Source organism: Pan troglodytes, chromosome 6 (genome assembly GCF_028858775.2).
Source record: "Pan troglodytes isolate AG18354 chromosome 6, NHGRI_mPanTro3-v2.0_pri, whole genome shotgun sequence".
NCBI classification, from domain to species: Eukaryota; Metazoa; Chordata; class Mammalia; order Primates; family Hominidae; genus Pan; species Pan troglodytes.
This window is the reverse complement of record NC_072404.2, coordinates 106,163,438-106,182,859: the sequence shown is the minus strand read 5'-3', so window position 1 is coordinate 106,182,859 and position 19,422 is coordinate 106,163,438. Positions and strand designations below refer to the sequence as shown.

At 39.6% G+C, this 19,422-nt stretch overlaps 1 long non-coding RNA gene across 1 annotated transcript; it reads right to left on the bottom strand.

Annotated features, from left to right (window-relative positions):
- Positions 1–161: 161 nt before the first annotated feature.
- LOC129144595 (uncharacterized) lies at positions 162–18,058 on the bottom strand. The gene is made up of 4 exons (XR_008549040.2): positions 17,606–18,058; positions 15,055–15,175; positions 1,537–1,641; positions 162–368 (listed from the first exon to the last, which is right to left on the bottom strand). It is a non-coding gene; the product is annotated as an uncharacterized LOC129144595 (long non-coding RNA).
- Positions 18,059–19,422: the final 1,364 nt, after the last annotated feature.

The following is a 19,422-nucleotide window of genomic DNA, read 5'->3' as shown; positions in this document are numbered from 1 at the left end:
TATTTTTCTGCGCGTTCTGGAGCCCACTGATTATTTTTTTTAGGGATGAGTTACATATTATAGGATGAGAATGTCTAATATTGAGTTACATTTAGGTAGAAGTCAACTGTCACTAACAGCCATTCTGAAACGTGAAATGACTTTCCAACTCAATGAAAATAATCATTTGATTATTCATTAATGTATTCCTCATTTCATTTTAAAAACATCTGAAGAGGCTTATAACGAAGATTACATAGAAAATCAGTTTGATGATGTAAACCCAGAAATTGCAAATGGGATCTGCAGAAAGAGGTGGTAGCAAACGTGCTAACGTGGCAGGCTAGTGCGGCTGTTCCAACTGAGCATCCATTTTGATTCTGAGCTTCCTGAAAGGCAGAATTAGAAGGGAAACATTCTTGAATTATTTCCATTAGAATTGAAGAAACACAAACAAATTCTTATTTGAACACAAGTTTTTCTGGCACTAAATTCTAAAGGAAAGAAATTTCTTCACATGTGCTTTTTTAAAGCATGTGATTTCTCTTTGAAAATTATTTTTAGGCACACAAATGATTTATGAATACATTTAAACAACACAGAAGTATGTAGATTAAGAAGTTCAGGTTCTCCTTTACCCTTTCAACTTCACCCTCCCACCTGGAGTCTGGTGTGTGACATCTCTGAACTTTTTCTAAGACCCCCTTTATTTCCTAGCGCTTGCCCCATGTGTACCAAATACATCATATACAGTGATCATATAGATGGATTATTCTTCAGCTTACTTTTATTTATTTATCTATGCTTTGATGATCATCCATATCAATATAAATAGTGCTATTTTGTTTTGTAAAACTCCTATATGGATGTTCTAAGATTTACCAAAACATTCTCCTATGTTTGAGTTATTTGCAATTTTTCTTCCTTCGTTTGTTTTTTTGAGACAGGGTTTGGCTCTGTTGCCCAGGCTGGAGTGCACTGGCATGAACATAGCTCACTGCAGCCTTGACCTCCTGGGCTCAAGTGATCCTCCCACCTCAGCCTCCCAAGTAGCTGAGGCTGGCTAACTTTTAAATTTTTTGTAGAAACCGGGGTCTTGCCATGTTTCCCAGAATGGTCTCAAACTCCTAGGCTCAAGTGATTCTCCCACCTTGGCCTCCCAAAGGGCTGGGATCACAGGTGTGAGCCACAGTACCCAGCCACAACTTTTAAATATTACAAATAATGCCATAATAAACACCACGTGCATGTGTTTAAAAATTTTTGTTTGGTGGATGTGACAGACACTTAGAAGTAGGAAAACAGGGTCAGAAGGTATATGCATAACAAAAATGACAAAGGAAGACTTTGTGATTAAGGGCAATGAGTTCTCAAAATCAGTAATTCTCAAATTTTTGGTATGGGTGTGTTCCTGTAGGTGTCATGCTCTTTGGAGAACCTTCTTACCTACTGCTGAAGATAATTCTATCATATGAACACTTTTCCTATCATACCAGATGACATTTGACGTAGGCAATAAGATAAAGAATCATAATTTCACATCTCAAAGAAGCCAACCTGGCCCACCAGGATCAGCTGCTCCTAAGGATTTTTGTTTTCAATATCTTGTGACTCGTTCATTTTGTTCTTGACTATCAGCATTTATGAGCAGATAAACAACACCTGTAAATAAATAAGAAAATACTTGAAAAAAATACTTGAGTATTTTTTTCATTCAGAGCAAAAAAGATATCTGTCGCTGGATTTTAGACGTAGAAAAATCTAAGTTTGGCACATTGCAAAGGGAATCATTTGAGAAAGAGTGCTCTAGATTAAGTCAATTACAAAATAAGAAATGAGTTGTTATATATAATACCACCACTGAAAGACCCATGTTAAATTTTTAGCCAGTGTCCCTTCAAAAAGATATGATATCCAAAAGGACTTTATAACAAATTTTAGGTGAATTCCAGACTGACATATCTTTAAGATTTTCTTAATTATTTACATAGTTCTGAAATTTACATCCTGCTTCCAAATGAGTTCATTTGAATATACACAAGCAAGTTTTGCTTCTGTTTGAATAAACTCACGTCTTTGGCTGATATTTCTGACATTTTTTTTTATATTGTCTGAGAAGTAGAATGACTCCTTCCAGACAGGGATCTAAACAATTCTAAAGAAATACTGAGTAAACAGAGAGCCGCAGAAGCAAACTATAGTGTGTTTAACAATTCTGAGGTTGTTCCTGGTACAACTTGCGCATAAAGGAAACAGAACTTCAGTCTTAAGGTAAACATTGGCATCTATCAAATGCACACATCTTATCCTCTCTGAATTTGATGCCTTCTGAAAGGGAAGATTCAATGTGAGTTGTAATGTGCAGAAGGCTTTGAGATTAAAGGCGTTCAACAATTCCACTTATCTAGTTCCCCTCTTTCAGCCCCCTTTTACCAGCTTCCAAGATTAACCTCATTCAATAATTATTGTGGTCATACTTTGAATAAAAGAGGAGAAAATGCAATGACAGCCAATCACTTCAGAATTATAGACTTTACAAAAGAGACAAAGGATGGGTATCCCCAACAAGCATGTTTATTTACAATACCCATAACTATAGAATACCTCCAAAAATATGCCCTTGGTCTTTTTGTTTTCTAAGCAGGCATGTAGTTGATTAGATGCTTTTAAGGATTTTAAATGTTAATACATATGAACATGTCTGTCATCCTTTATCCTATTTATATTTCCACATGATATTTGCAGAGATTTTGACTTGGGGGATTTGAGGTGGGGAAATTCTGATGCAGGGTCATTGACTTAGATAGTACCTTCATTCTCAGATCTCTGATTTCTTATAGAAATCATTCTCCTCATCTGGCCAGTCTTTGAAGACCAGAATCCAGTGATGATCACCAAGAATGAAAAAGAGAGAATTGTGTCGCTAACTCGCTCTCTTCCCAGTTTTCCTTGGATTTGCACTCTCACTTAGTAATTTGAACCCTATGGCATGGCATTGCATTCCTGAAAACTGACTTTTATGTCTGCATGCTTTTACTAATATTACTTATTTCTGGGCACAATGGTGCATGCTTGTAGTTCAAGCTACTCGGGAGGCTGAAGGAGAATGATTGCTTGAGCCCAGGAGTTCAAGGCTAGCCTAGGCAACGTTGCAAGACCCTGTCTCTTAAAATAATTACCTATGATTACCCCCCTCCCCCAGCTCATACTGATCCATCTATATAGGCAAAAGCTGGTCTGGGCTTTATTCTGGATTCATTTTGAATTCTAGATCGTTTTTTCCACCACAACCATAGCACCAAGATTGATAGGGATCCTAGCATATCTCTTACATCTCCTTATGAAACCGACTCTATGACCATTTAGCAAATTCCAAAGTTTCCTCATCTATATAGTGGAGTTACTACTGACACTCCTCAGAGATGTGTTGTGAGGATTAAATGAGGTAATATACACAAAGAACTTAGCATAATTCTGTAAATAAGGGTCAATATCCCATAGTTATCTGAGAGGAAAAAAAGCCAGATACAAAACAACTCCTGAAGTTCATTGAGGCAGACTTTCAATGAAGGCTCATTTGCTCTTCTCTCTCCCCTCCTTGGGTTTTAAGTCTTCTTACATAATATAAAAGTAGGAAAATGAGGTTACAAAAAGACTAACAGTTCTCAACACTATCACCATCTAATGCTCTCCAGTTTGTAAGATGAATGATGTACATTAAGCATCTACACCAAACAACCTCTGGGAGGCACACAAACTAGCTGGAATCCAGTGTGAGAGTGAAAAAGCAAAGCTACCTTTGGACACGGTACAGTTATTGTGGTTAGAATGACATTAGGAATGATGCAATAGGCTGGCCTCCCTCCATCAATTTATAAAGGATCCCTTTGATATTATCTTAATTTACTTTCAGGACCTGGCCTAATACATTGTACATATTCACGTGGTTTTGGCTAGCCTCCGGCAGAACAAGCAGTACAAGACAGGCTGGAGAAGTATACCCAACCAGTTAAAAGTCCAGTTTCTGAGACACAGCATCAGCCTGCTGGGCATTCAATTAGATCCCAAAAGATCTCTACCCTCCAATGACTTAAGGCCTAAAGTGGTGCAGCACATTCTGGACTCATTGATTAACTCAAACAGTTTTTGTCCTACTTCTCCATTATGACAGCATTCCTCAGCATCAGAATTACAACTTTTTTTGGTAGTCCAAGGCTGGCAACATCCGAAGACCTTTAAATAACCTGTTTGCCTCTGGCTCATTCCTTCTCCACCTTATTCTTGGTAAATGTTGATAGTTCTAACATTATAGCATGGACAGTCTTACCACTTAATCTAACCCAGTTTAAATCTTGTAAGTTCTTTTTAAATCATACATTCTTGAATAATAGAAAAATGACCAGGAAAAAGGCATTTTTGGCAACTGAGATCATATTAGAAGCTGATATGAACCATTCCATGTTTACGTCCACCAAATAGCTTAATAGTCTATCTAGTGGGTGTTGAATTTGCTGCTCCTCAACCTTGCGTAATTGTACTTTTAGATCCTGTACCTCTCAAGCTTCTGCAATCAATAATTTTGTGTCTTTCATAAGTTCTACTATCTAGGACAATGTGAGTAGCACAGATGAGGCAGAGAATGGAGAAAAGATTCCAAGGGCTTCTTGGATCAGGAATAGGTCTATAAGATGCTGTAAGATCAGGGGACACCTTCATTGTATAATCTATCCAAAGGCAGTGTTTAAAGGACTGAACTATTTACTCAGCACATTCATTTGACAAATAGTTCTGGAGAGTTTATAATATACAGGATACCATATTAAAAACTGAAGATGAATGAGCAAAACCTGACCTAAGTCCTCATCTTGATATATCATAGAGTCAGGAACACATATATTAATCAAATACAACTTACACTTGTAAATGCAGAATTGTGGTAAGGGCTTCAAAGTAAAGGCATATGGGACAATGAGAATTCAGATCTTCTTCAATTTCTATCAGACATCTAGTGACAACAGACCACCATCATCACAGACTTTTTATTATCAAAATGGCTTCTTTTCAGTTACCCCGAACTAGCTAATTCAATGATACTTCTCTTTTGGGTGTTTAAACAGGTTTTTATTTGTTTGTTACTTTTTTTTTTTTTTTTTTTTTTGAGGTACGGTCTCATTCTGTTGCCCAGGCTGGAGTGCAGTGGTACAATCACAGCTTACTGTAGCCTCGACCTCCTTAGCTCAAGCAATCCTCCCACCTCAGCCTCCTGAGTAGCTGGACCACAGGTGCACACCACCACACATGGCTAGTTTGTTAATGTTTTAAATTTATTATTATTATTATTTTGAGACGGAGTTTCACTCTTGTTACCCAGGCTGCAGTCCAATGGTGGAATCTTGGCTCACTGCAACCTCTGCCTCCTGGGTTCAAGCGATTCTCCTGTCTCAGCCCCCTGAGTAGCTGGGATTACAGGCTCCGGCCACCACACCCAGCTAATTTTTGTATTTGTAGTAGAAGCGGAGTTTCACCATGTTGGCCGGGCTGATCTTGAACTCCTGACCTCAGGTGATCCACCTGCCTCAGCCTCCCAAAGTGCTGGGATTACAGGTGTGAGCCACAGTGCCTGGTCTAGTTTTTTAATTTTTTTTTGTAGAGATGAGGTCTCACTATGTTGCCCAGGCTGGTCTTAAACTCCTAGACTCAAGCTATTCTCCAACCTCAGGCCCTTAAGGTGCTGAGATCACAGGTGTGAGTCACCGTGCATGGACTAAACAGGTTTTAATGCATTCACTAAATAGTTTATTTCGCACCATGCTATGCGTGATCTCAGGTAACCATAATTACTTGAATATTTATAAGAACATCTTCTATTTTTATGAAGGTGTGTATTCCTTGGTATGATAGGGTTGTGCAATAAAATATTCTGGTAGAATGAGGAGAGTCCCAACTTATAGACCCATTTTGAAAAACTAAAACAAAACTGCATTAATCTGTTCCTGCATTGCTATAAAGAAATGTCTGAGACTGGGTGATTTATTAAAAAGAGAGGTTTAATTGGCTCATGGTTCCACAGGCTGTACAGGAAGCATGGCTGAGGAGGCCTCAGGAAACTTTCAATCATGGCAGAAGGCAAAGGGGAAGCAGGCATGTCTTATATGACTGGAGCAGGAGGAAAGCGGAGAGGTGTGACACACTTTTAAACAACCAGATCTCGTGAGAACTCACTCAATATCATGAGAACAGCACCCAGGGGGATGGTGTTAAACCATTAGAAACTGCCCCCAGGATCAATCACCTCTCACCAGGCCCCACCTCCAACACTGAGGATTACAATTGAACATGAGATTTGGGTAGAAATATAGATCTAAACCATATCCAAACCCAACTGATTTCTGCCAGAGCAAGTAGATAAACCAAATATCTTCTGCCCCAATGCCCACTAGTGTTACCTCTTGACAACAGAATAACTATTATTACTTTCTTCCTTAGGTTAATTTGATAAACCAATATCATCTCTCCCTCCAAGCAAAATATTCTCTCCCTAAATGCTTCCCTACCCCCACACTTCTCCACCTCTTATTGCCCTTTTAGGAAACCAAGTTCATGGATTGAATTTCAGTTATTCTTCCAGATGACAAATACATTTATTTATTTCCTTGTTTTCCCATTAATTCATTCAACACTTGAAGGCTTATATACATTTGATATTTTGCCAGTGGCTAAGTTCTAAGTAAGACTTAGAACTTCTCTCAAGGATTTCATCATCTCGGTGACACAAACCCTTACAAAATTTTATCAAGCTGCAGGGTGGACCTTAATAAAAATGTGTATAAAGCATAGAGGTGATAGAATAGCAGCAGTAAGTGGTAGTAGGTGTTAGGAAGATTTCTTGGTGAGGGAGAAGGAATGTAAATACTCCAGGAAGCCAAAGGGTACATTTAGGGAGGGACTTACCAGGCAAAGGCACACCAGCATCTGCAAAGACTGAGGCCTGAAATAGCACAGTGAACTACGGATGAAGAATTAAGTCCAAGGAACAAGTGCACCAGAAGACACTGGAGAGAAGGAAGCAAGGGCCAAATTATGGGGAGTTCTATTTGTCATGTGACCAGCCCAGAAGTTACTGTGTAGGCAAAGGGGAAACCATGGAAGGGGTTTAAGCAGGAGAGTAAAACATCGACACTTGTATATTTAAAGGATCATTTTCATGGCAACTGGAGAATGAATTGGGAGTGAGGAAGGCTACAAGCAAGGTCCAGTTACCCTGCTGTCAGAATCCCAGGCAGGAAACGGTAAGCCTGAACTAAGGCAGCGGCCAAAGGAATGCAGAAAGAAGGTACATTTCAGCCGGGCACGGTGGCTCATGCCTGTAATCCCAGCACTTTGGGAGGCCAAGGTGGGTGGATCACGAGGTCAGGAGATCGAGACCATCCTTGCCAACATAGTGAAACCTCGTCTCTACTAAACATACAAAAATTAGCTGGGCATGGTGGCGCGTGTCTGTAGTTCCAGCTACTAGGGAGGCTGAGGAAGGAGAATCGCTTGAACCCAGGAGGCAGAGGTTGCGGTGAGCCGAGACTGCGCCGTTGCACTCCAGCCTGGGTGATAGAGTGAGACCCTGCCTCAAAAATGAAAAAATAAAAAAATAAAAAAAAATAAAGAAGGTACATTTGAGAAAAGTTTACAGAATCAAGAAAACTTGGCAACTGATTGGATGTGGGAGATGAGGAAGAAAGAGAAAATTAGGTCTACCCTTGTGTTTGGGAGAAAGGTGGATGTTAGTTTTAAAACACAAAAGGTACCTCTGAGAGAACCTTGACAATCAGAAACCAGGTGTAATTTTCTATCTAATAACTTAATAACTTTCCTTCTACATGATCTTATAGCTGGGTGGACCCACGATAGACTCCTTATCGCCCAGACCAGCACCTAGTTCAAGTTTTCAACTTGACTGCATACTGGCAGCTTTAAAAAAATACTAATACCTGCATCTGTACCCAATTTATGCAGGTGCAATCTAGACATTGGTGTTCATTAAGGTCTCAGTGACTGTAAAATGCCGTCACTGCTCCAGAGGTTTCCCTAGATTTAAAACACCTACTACTTACTTAAATGCTTACTCTTCTAATTGGCCAAACACCATACCCTTCTCTTACTCTAGTAAGCTATAAAAGAATTTGAAGTGCAGGTATTTGTGGGCCCTTGGCTCTGAAGGAGAAAAATTTTGGCCCTTAGAACCCAGAAAAGATGTGTTCCAGAAGGCCAGGCCTGAACTCTCTGGTCATGCTAGACTGTCTGAGGACCAGCGCTCTCACCAAACCTGGCTCCACTAGGGGATGCGTGGCCTGGTGGGATCGAGGGTTGAGGCTTGAGGGGAGTGTCATGCCAGGGACATGGATTGAGGACACGGACTGTGAAAATCTGCTTCTCAGTTGACTCATAAACCTGGCAACCACACAGCTGAAAGTCTTTCAGACAGCAAGGCATATTGGGTTCCTAGTGCTGCCGTAACAAAGTACCCACAATCTGGTTGGTTTAAAACAGAAGAAATTTATTCCCTTACAGTTCTGTAGTCTAGAGGTTCAATATCATGGTTTTGGAAATGCCATGTGTCCTCACCAGGTTCTAGGGATGAATCTTTCTTTGCTCTTCTCAGCTTCTGGTGATTGCTGGCCGGGAGTGTTCTTTGAAGCCACATATTCCAGCCTCTGCCTCCATCTTCACGTGAACTTTATCCTTCGGTATATCAGTGTGTCCAAGTTTCACGCTTCTTCTTATAAGGATACCTTAAAAGCCCTAATCCATTATTACCTCATCTTAAGTGAATTACATCAGCAAATACCCTATTTCCAAATACAGTCACATTCAGAGGTACTGGGGTTTAGGACTTGAAAGTATTCTAGGGAACAAAATTTACCCACAATACAAAAAGACTACTTGTGCTATCTGTTTCCTGGGAGAAATTCCTCCTGCTGCCTCTCACTGACATCTTGACTTTCCAGGTTTTGACCTCAGCTTGCTGACTACATAATTGTCTGTCCTGCCATCCCTCAAACCCCTACCAGCACCTCCATATCTCAGATCAAAAGAGCCACATATTTTTTTCAGAAGTAGAAATAATATTATAGAGGACATCTTCTGTGTATATGTATTTATAATAGATGCATTTTATGAATGGGGAGAGTTCTGGGACTCTTTTCCCCCAAGTCTGTCTACTCCAGAAACGAGTCTCTAACTTTATTCTTATTTTAACCTCTGACCTGAACATACCACAGATATCTCTGACTCAAATTCTGTCCCGGTTGACCACCTCTATCTCCTTTTCTACTTTGTCTTCTCACTTTTCCTTCTGTTTGGTTGCTTTTCACCAATACACCAGCTTCATTTCTGAACTGGCAAAGCTTCTTAAACCCTAAGGTGGGAAGTCTTGGCCCACCTTAAACTCTGACTTAAATCCTATTTTTTCCATAATGAATGTAAGCAGCAAGTCACAAAGATAAAAATTAAACCATATCTCCTTTCCTATTTGGTGACCGTTTATGCTATCAGCTTACTTTTCTGCACAGATATAAAAATGTACCTCGAGGATGTGGATCCATCCCATAATTTGTATTGTCACTTTCCTTGAGTCCAGATAGGATCCCTTCAAACCAATCCCACTTCTTCCTTGATCTGAGGCCCTGTCCTCCAGTTGCTGTGTAGAATCTGGTTGGAGAACTTGGTACTGACTACATGAAAGGCAGCCTTCTATTTTTATATTTGTTCTTTTGCATTAGAAATCCTAAGGGATTGTTTGTTCATGTCTCACTGGGCCCATAACTGAAACACTACTGGGAGATTTCCCCATGTTTACTGACCATTAGATTCACTGCTGTCTATTTCTGGCCCTGAGGTAATTTTTTTCTGTGAACTTGAACAAATAACCTCTATTTTCCTTTCCTTATGAAATGATATACTTATTGCCTACGCATGTTTTTGGGCTTAACAAGGTTGTTACCAAATGATTACATATGAAGCTGAATCATAAAACATTTTATGCTTATTTTTATTGGCTGTACTACAGTACACTTCAATTCAGAAGCCATTTATTTATTTATTGCTCACTGACAATGTACCTAGCATGGTGCTACATGTTATTGGTAGTCTATGACTTGTTAGGAAAATAGTAACGTTCAGTACGTACCTGACTGATCAACAGGTAAGATATGGCCCCTGTTTTCAAGTAATCAACAACTTCTATGGTCAGTAATACTTTGTATTTTGAGGGAAAAGTAATTAGTTAAATAAAATGTTATCAGACAAGTGTAGGCATTCACAATGGTAAGAGCTAAGAAAAGGAGAAGGGACTTAATACGTATTCAATATTTTACCAACATTATTCACCTTTGTCCTCACCACAAGCTTGTAAGGTATCATCCCCATTGCCAGAAGAAGAAACTGAGGCTCAGAGTGGTTTGGTGACTTGCCCAAGTTTACACCTAGTAAGTGGGGAATGAAAGTTTAATGGCAAATGCATTTAATGTACGTCAGTTTAACTATAAAGTTGGTGCTTTCATTGCTACACTAGTTTGCTAAGGCCAGATGCCAAACCCTAGGGCATCCTTTGTTCAGTTCTCTTTATTGCTGTTGAATTAGAAGTCTTCAGATTCTTCTGCCAATACATGACCTGTCTCTGGGAGGAAGAGCTTAGCGTGCCTACAGTGTGATGATCCACCTTCTTAGCTGTCCAGTGAAATCTTCTTTTCTCATTTTACAGACTGCCTTTTGCCTGTGTTATTCACTCCAGTCATTATCTCTATGCTTCTTCTTCCCATGGCTCCCTTCTGGACATTTCTACCTGGAGAGGTTTCAAAGCCAACACATCCCAAATCAAACTCATTATCTTCTCACCTTTCCTCCTTTCACTGTAAGGTTGGGGAAACCTTGCTTCTTCTCCATCTTCCATATTACCGTCTAGGTCAGTGTCATCATCAGCCAAAGTTGTTCAAGATAGGAACCTCTTCTAGTCCCACAGTCATCAAGTCCCATAGAGTCTTCCTGGATACCTCCCACTCCTGCCCCTTCCACATCACTGCTGTCATCACATTCCAGGCTCTCATGACCTGTCACTGGGAAAATTATAAGAGCATGGGTCTCCCTAGCTGTGTTCTCATTCATTCTCTCCTCTTACTTTACCCCCTCACATCCATGACACACACACACACACGTGCGCATGCGTGCACGCGCATGCACGTTTGGATGGCAGAACACAGCCTGAGTCAACTCCAATCGGTTTCATCAGCCATTCCCTCTACCCTGACAGCTCTAGACTCCAGTGAAGTCTCTCACTCTTTCTACAAACTGTCTTTGTAGCCTCCAATAAATATTCCTGTTTTTCCCCCCAACTAAACTACATATCCTCAGAAAATGAACTTGAGTGTAACTACCCAGTGAAGTCTTCTTGACTCCTCTTGACTCTTTGAGACAGAGTTAGTTCCATCTTCCTCTGTTTTCTCTCCCACCTCATATACCTCATGCCCCTATTAACACTTTTAACATATTATGGCCATTTTTATTGTACTTATGGTGCCCCTATAATCTGAGTGCTTCTTAACAGGGGGGCCATTTCATTTGCATCCTCTTTATCGTGAAGTATTTTAGCTATTCATTAAAGTATAGCGAATAATATAATGAACACCAATGGATCCACCTTCTGGTTTTGTCATATAAAAAGATGGTTTTTAATAACAGAATACTACAGATGGATTGAAGACCTCTGTGTACCTTTTCCCATTCCATTCCCTCTCTTGCCAGAAGTATCCACTACCCTGGATGTGCTGTCACTTCACCCATGTGTGTTTTGACATTTATTACATACAGATGTATCCATAAACAATAATGCAGGGGTTTTTTTTAGAAGTTTTTAAAAGTGATAATGATATCATCCTGTGTGTATCCTCCTGCAATTGAAGTTTTCTTTTTGTTCACTATTGTGTTTTTGGAATTTAGCCACATAGGTAGATGTGGCACTCATTCATTAATTTTAACTACTGCATAATATTTTTTATGAGCATAAGCCCAATTTATCTCTTCTTTCATAGCTTGATAAGCCTTTTCTGATTTTGCATGTCCATGCTTCCTTGAGCAGCTATGAGGGTTTCTCTAGGGTATACAAGCTGTGGGTGAAAGGTATGTCTTTCACCTCAAGACATACCGTCACCTTGTTTCTTGCAGGGCTTATACTTAATGATACTCCTACCAGCAGTGTAGAGCATTCCCGTTGCTTACTATGACCCCAATTGCTTAGCAAGAGTCTAGCACACAAGAGATGCATTATACCTCCTAACGGTAACTGAAGGAATGAGTGAACAGTGCTTGAATTTATAACAAGTGAGCCAAAAGAAGCAGAAATACAAGTACTTTTACTGAAATCACCAACAATAGGAAGTCTAGACCCGTGCTATTTAAATGTAAGTTAGTTAAATCAAATTAAGTTAAAGATTCAGTTCCTTAGCTCATGGGCCACATTTCATATGCTCAGTAGCCACTTGTGGTTAGTGGCTCCTGGCTGCCATACTGCACAGCACAGATGTAGACCATCTCCACCATGGCAGAAAGTCCCAGTGGACTATGCTGGTCTAGACCTTTCTCATTTCCTCCCTTTGCCCTCTTCCCACCACCTACCTTAAGCACCTAATATTTTCCCAGTGCCTTCTAGATGCCTAGAATTCCCACCAAGTGTGCTTTCCTCGGCTGGAATTCATAATTCATGGCTCCTCATCTGATTTTCTTTAAAAAATGGTAGTAAAACATGCATAACATAAAACTTAACATTTTAACCATTTTAAGTGCATAGCTCAGCGGCATTAAGTAAAATCACCTTGTGCAACCATTATCACCATTCATCTCTAGAACATTTTCCTCTTCCAAACTGAAACTCTGTTCCAATTAAACACTAATTCTCCATGCTGCCATCCTCCAACCCCTGACAACTACCATCCAACTTCCTGTCCCTATGAATGTGATTCCTGTGGGTACCTCATATCAGTGGAATCATACAATATTGTCCTTTTGTATCTGGCTTAGCATAATGTCATCAAGGTTCATTTGTGTTGTACCATGCATCAGAATTTCATTCTTTTTAAGGCTGAATAGTATTCCATTGTATGTGTACACCACTCCTCATCGGATTTTATATTTTCTTTTCCACTCAGTTACCAGCTGGGTGACTGCCCAGACAAATGAATGCAATCCATAGCATTAACAAAGGCTACAGGCTTAACTCAACGGCCCCCAGATAATAACATTACAGTGTGGAGTGCTGGGCAGAACGATGGGACAGGAATGAGGATTTCTGGGTTCTGGTTCCCAGACTGCTGGGCTGCAGCGGGTGGCTTTCCAAAGTTACCTTAACTTTCAAGCATCAGTTTCCTTATCTCATCAAAAAAATAAATAAATAAAAAATAAAAAAGGCCTTTCTGTTATTCTAAAATTCTGTGGTTTTTGGAGGACTCTTCAGTGCATTGACTCAAAATCAATAAGGAAAGTGGATATGAAGGCATTATAGCGAAATGAGTAAGGGAAATATTTTAGGAAAGAGTGTTGTCTAAAACTTTCCAATTCTATACACACACAAAAAGGAGGCAGCTTACACTATGTGTAAGGCCATATGCATTAGACATTTCTATACCTAATGTCTCCCTGTCTAGAGTCAAGGGCAGGGTCTTGGAAAATTCTTACCTATTTTACTTAACTTTCAACTTTCTGTTAGGCCTCTGGGATATTCTAAATCTTCTTTGATTTTGTTTGTTTTGTTTTTCCAACTTAGTTTCATAGAATATTTCAAAATAGGAACTAAATTCAACATTTTTTATATTGATTATTGATTTTCTTCTATATTATTATTATTCTCTAGTTTATTTCCTTTTACATTTTGCATTTATAAATGATTCTCTAATTTTCACTCTGTTGAAATGCATTTGTTTCCAAGTACAATTAAGAACTTCCCCAGAAGATAAATAGTAGAGATGTGGACAAAAAAGGCAGAGATTGATTATACTCCTCCTGCTGTAATCTGGCTGGGGAATGACATGGAAAGGAGGGAAAGAACTTTGATGGCCTCATATTCCCACTTTTCCTAGATTTCATCCCCGGTCTTTATATATACCTGTATTATCGTTGTATTTCTGACTACTCCTTACATGGATTCTAGGCAAAATAAACCAACATATATATTTTGTATTATGGCCACATTTTGTGTATGTGCTTTGAGGATTTAGCCAGGTGCATGCATATGGCCCTAATTCATTAATTTTAACTGCTGCATGGTGTTATGTTATGAACATAGTGCAATTTATTTATTTGTTCTTCTTTGATGGTTAGGCTGTTTTCAATTTTTCATTGTATATTTCTCCATGAACACATATGAGGGTGCTCTCAAAACCTTATGCTTGACCAGGTTTAGGAAATTTGCTTGCCGTGTTTTTTGGGACAAAATTTCTATGAACTCCAAAGAGTTCCTTCATTCAACAGATAAAAACCGAGTATCTATAGTGTACAGAGATAAGGAAAAGCAAAGATAAGATCCCCATTCTCAAGAAAGGACCATTGGAATGGGATAATAATCAAATAATAGAATAAAGAAATATAACATTGCAAGAGTAATGAATAATTTGAAGGAAAGGTCCATCATCTGTAAGAGCATAGAACAGGGAGAACCTGCTTGACTCAGGGTATCAATGTTGGTTTTCCCATAGTCATACTTGGTCTGAAAGGGGAAAGAGGAATGAGTAAGACTTGGCCTAATAAGAAATATGAGGTCTGGGCTGGGCTGGGCTGGGAAAGCCTCAGAAGCAGAGGGAACAGCAAGCAGACAGGCCTTGAGCTGGAGGAGGAAGTAGATGATTTAGAGAGAAGGCCCATGTGGCTGGAACAAAGAGTGATGGAAAGGAACATGTGAGAAAAACTTGAGAACTAGAACTAGATGGGATAGAGAATGCAGGACATTTGACTTACACCCTAAAATGAGGGAATGCTATGAGCTGGTTTTAAGCTAGGAAGATATACTAGCAGATTTGGGTTTCAAAACAACAAACTCACTGGCTCCTGTATGGTGAAGCCTTTGTGGGGATCTCGGTTCCAGTTTATGCTGAATCTGTGTGGCTGAAGATAAACCTCTTGTAGTCACTGGCAGGACTCACCCATTCCCTTGAAGAATGATCTGAAATGAGGGAACGCTTTTAAGTAGGAGCATCATCTTTTATGACAGGATGCACAGCAGAGAGAGAAGAGGGTTGATATCCATAAAATGGTGAGAATCTTTAGCAAAAGAGAGGTCAAAGTAAGGAAGAGTCTGTTCACAGAAGAGAAAAAGGGTGGGGAGAGAGGAAGTAGAAGCTGAGAGCCCAACTCCACGAGAAGCCTCTTAGTCATGCCAGTGAGTATAGAGATCAGACTATCAGGATAAACCAAGCAAAACACAGGGATAAGGCAGTAGCGGAGACTTCAGTTAAAATCTGGAGGGAAAACATAGTTCTCTAGGCTGTCCAAAGTGGACCAAATAGCCCACAAATTGCACAACACAGCAACTAAAATCCTATAGTCTCTGGGAGGCCTGAGTGTCCCTACACTTAGCCCATAATTAATCCTCCTCCTTCTTAGAAAATCAAAGTCATGACCTGTGACTTGTGGTACCAACATTGTCATGGCTCCTGCTGAGTAACTCATGGGCACCACTCCATGCTCCCCAGGCTCCAGCCCCTGTCTCAGCTCGAAAAACATACTTGACAACACTATCATGACTCTTGAAGAGCCAACTTTTACTTCCCCTGTTATTTAACAATATGTTTTCCCTTCTCATGCTTTGAGTAGATGTTTAGTTTCTAAGACAAGGGCAAAAAAAGAATTCTGAGTTTCGGTTTGCAGTGGGGAAATGCTTTACAATCAAGGGAGAGGGAAGAACTTTTCTGGAAAACAATGATTTTTATTTGGCTGTTTCAAAAAGTGTGTATTACCATAAGAAAGACTTAGATGCTAATAAAAATACAGTCTCAGAGAAGAGCCTGATTGAAGCATAATTGATTATGTTGGACAATTACAAATGCCCTTATTAAATAATTGCATTTAAACCACATGATAGTTTTATAACTGATTTATAAAAACAAAACTGTAAAAGTTTAAGTGACATAATTGTTCTCAGTATCACTACAATTTTCAAATGAAGCAATTTAGACTTAGAAGCAATTTCACTTTTCATTGTGATGTTATTTTGGTGTCAGACTGCAAGCTTTTGTTCCACTCCAGAGTTCTAGGAATGATGATTAACCCTTCTCTCTCCTTGGCTGAGACAATGATACATTTTTCTAATGTACTAGTCCTTCACATTTTGCTGCAGACTCAGCAGGTTCTGCAAAGAATGGTTTTCAGGCCTCCACTTATTTATATGGTTTCTATTTAATTAGAATGAAGTAGTTTCTGCAAGCGTGTGGGTAATGTAAATCTTTCTTAGATTAGGTATATATGTGAACTCAGAATAAAAATGGCATATAAAAATGGTACAAACAATAACCTCTTGTGTTTGAGGGTATTGATAAATAATGTTAAGTCTTTGCACAGTTTTCTTTCAAAATTGAGTCCACCCTGGAAACAATGTGGCAAATGGCCTGGTATCTCTGGCACATCTCCATAGAATGTTAATCAAAGGTCTATATTTTCAGGTATATGAATAAAAGATCTTCGAACATTCAGTGGATAAAAGCCAAAGCCATTAACATTCCTATATTTAGTTTCTGTGAATTAAATGGTTTTATGCAACTACTGTCTCTATATCACACACGAAACTCGCAAGGCATGTTTTACACTGGTAATAAGAGCTAAACCTGCTGTATTTCATTTCAGTCTTGCTGATAGCATTTATCAGCAAAATCTGGCTAAAAACACAATATGCAACTTAAACCTGATCATAACTAGGCTGCAGAGGAGGAAAGTGGGGGATTATCTGGAGACTGGGAGCACAAATATAAGATTGTATTGTCATTGTGTGCTATAGGCCTTTTGGCAAACTGTAGTGTAAGCCCCAGCTGACAGGCCTTTTCACAACTGACAGAGGAAAATATGAAACTTAAATTCTTCATGACAGATAAATCTGCCGAATGAAAGGAAGACCAATAGGATAACAGTGGGACAAAAAAATATTGCTTCTGGGTAACTCCCTTAAATCTACCTCTTTTGTAAATATACAAAATAGGCATTCAACGAATATCTTCTAAACTCCTACCTATCAACTTTGCTAAGCAAGCTGTTAAATTGGAATGATAAAATAAGCATCTTTTCTTCAGCAGATGAATACAAAGTCTTATAAAACAGGGGTGGCAGATTAAATTTAATATGTGGGTATGAAAGACGTTTCCTGGATGACTATCAACTGGAGTGGATTTCTTGAACCAAGTTGACATGTTAATATTGTAGAGGGCTTATTAATTGAGATATTAAATGTACCTAATCCATCATGATTGGGTTCTTTGTCAAATTAAAAAAAAGTATGACTGTAAGTAATTGCTCTTTTCTGTCAGTGGGCCTTGAGTCCCTGAAATGTAACCAGAGACTATTTCTTAGGATTAGTATCATTGGCCTTTCCACTGCTGATACATACCTTTTACCCTTGTCAAAGGCACTAGGGCCTCCAGGGGTCTAGGGTTCTTTGCTTCTCCCCTGCTGGTTTGGCATTGGCATTCTTTTCATCCTAGGAACATTTCATTCTGGTTGGCTCTACCAATTGCATCCATTTCCAGTGGCAGCCTATGGAAAACTACCTCAAACTATGAGAGGCCAGATTGAACTGAAAAAGTAGTTTCTTGTTGTCTAATGTTTTTTTAAAAAACTCTTCTAACTATTTACTATTAACCTCCCTGCTCTTTTGGCATCTCCTGGAGCAGCATACTTCTGCGGGGAAAGGAGAGATTCGTATGGGCTCCTTAAACAGGCTGCCTCTTTTATTTGTGAATGGCTGGACTGCCTTGGCAAGCCCCAGGTCAAGTTGATAGACTCTGTCTTGTTGATAAAGCAAATTTCAGGACCCAAGAGCAGATCTGCCTTGAACTGTCACGTTCCCTGGTTGCCATGGCAATTCCGGGCTAATCTCCAGCACAAAAATCAAAATGAGAAAGAGAAAGAGAGAGAGAGAAAGAAAGAGAATGAATGGGAGGAAGGAAAGATGAAACAGATAAGAGTTCTTGGGGTCGTTTTTTTTGTTTTGTTTTGTTTTCTGAGACTTCATGTTCCCACCAGTGTGGGTTCTTTCCCCAGCCAGCCAGTCCCAGAATGTTTGGCGGCAGGACAAGGCCAGAGTCTCAGGCCATGGGAATCTCTGACCAAGTTGCAGGGAGGAAGAAGAAAGGCAGTTAGAGAGTTAGAGACTATGAAAAGGAGGTGGAGGAGGAGGGGAGCCAGCCTGGAGTCTGAGAGAAGAATCCAGGCGCCACGGTGTAACAGCTGCCTCAGGTATGCTAGCCAGTTTCAGCTCGTTCCCAGCTCTTTCTGGCAAGCCCCAGGCTCAGGCCTGTGTGTGCGCGCACACACACACACACATGCACATACACATACGTGTGCCCGTACATGTACGATTGAGTTGTATCTGTTGGGAAGAAGTTGCTAGGCTGTCCGCAACAGTGTCTTTCTGATATTTGCTGAAGAGCTGGGCTTGCTGGGCACCACTTTTCATAATTGTGGTGAAATTGCCTAAGACCTTGGTAAATAACAAAATCTACTCAAATACAAAGGGATTTAACTTACTCTAAAGATTATTTTGTTTTGTCTGCTGGATTAAAATTGCTTCTAAAGTTATTAGAGAAACTTAACATTAGCACTTGCCTTTCTATAAAGAAACAAACCACACACACACAAAGGCGCAGCATTATACGGTAATTATCCAAAATGCTACCGCTTGGAATAATAAGGATGCTGTGTGTTTACATAGCATCTTTCTTTTCCAAATAAATTAAATAGCTACACCACCCGCATCCCATTATCCCTATAAATAGTCTTCTATGAGCCATGCGGGTGGCAAGGAAGATTATCTGCATTATATAGGAGGAGTGACTGAAGCACAGAGAAGCTTTCAAGATCACACGGTAAGGAAACAGCAATTCTAGATTTATTATGTAAAACACTAACTTGGAAGAGTTTTGCTGTTTAAATAAAATATATATTCTTTTCCATCTTGATTCTGTAAAAGCAATTTGCAGAGTCGTTCCTCTTTAGGGACTCTTCCCTGACACCTTCCTCGTGTATAGTCTTTACCTTAGCACTTATCAGTGTCTTGTAATACTTCATTGATTTGCCTGCCTTTTTCCTGAGATTATACTCTTCTTGAGGGCTGGGATTTACTCATCTTTGTATCTCCAGTGCTTGTAACATGGTTGATGCTTCTTAAATGTCTGTTGCTTGAATGAATGAATGAAAGAAAAAAGA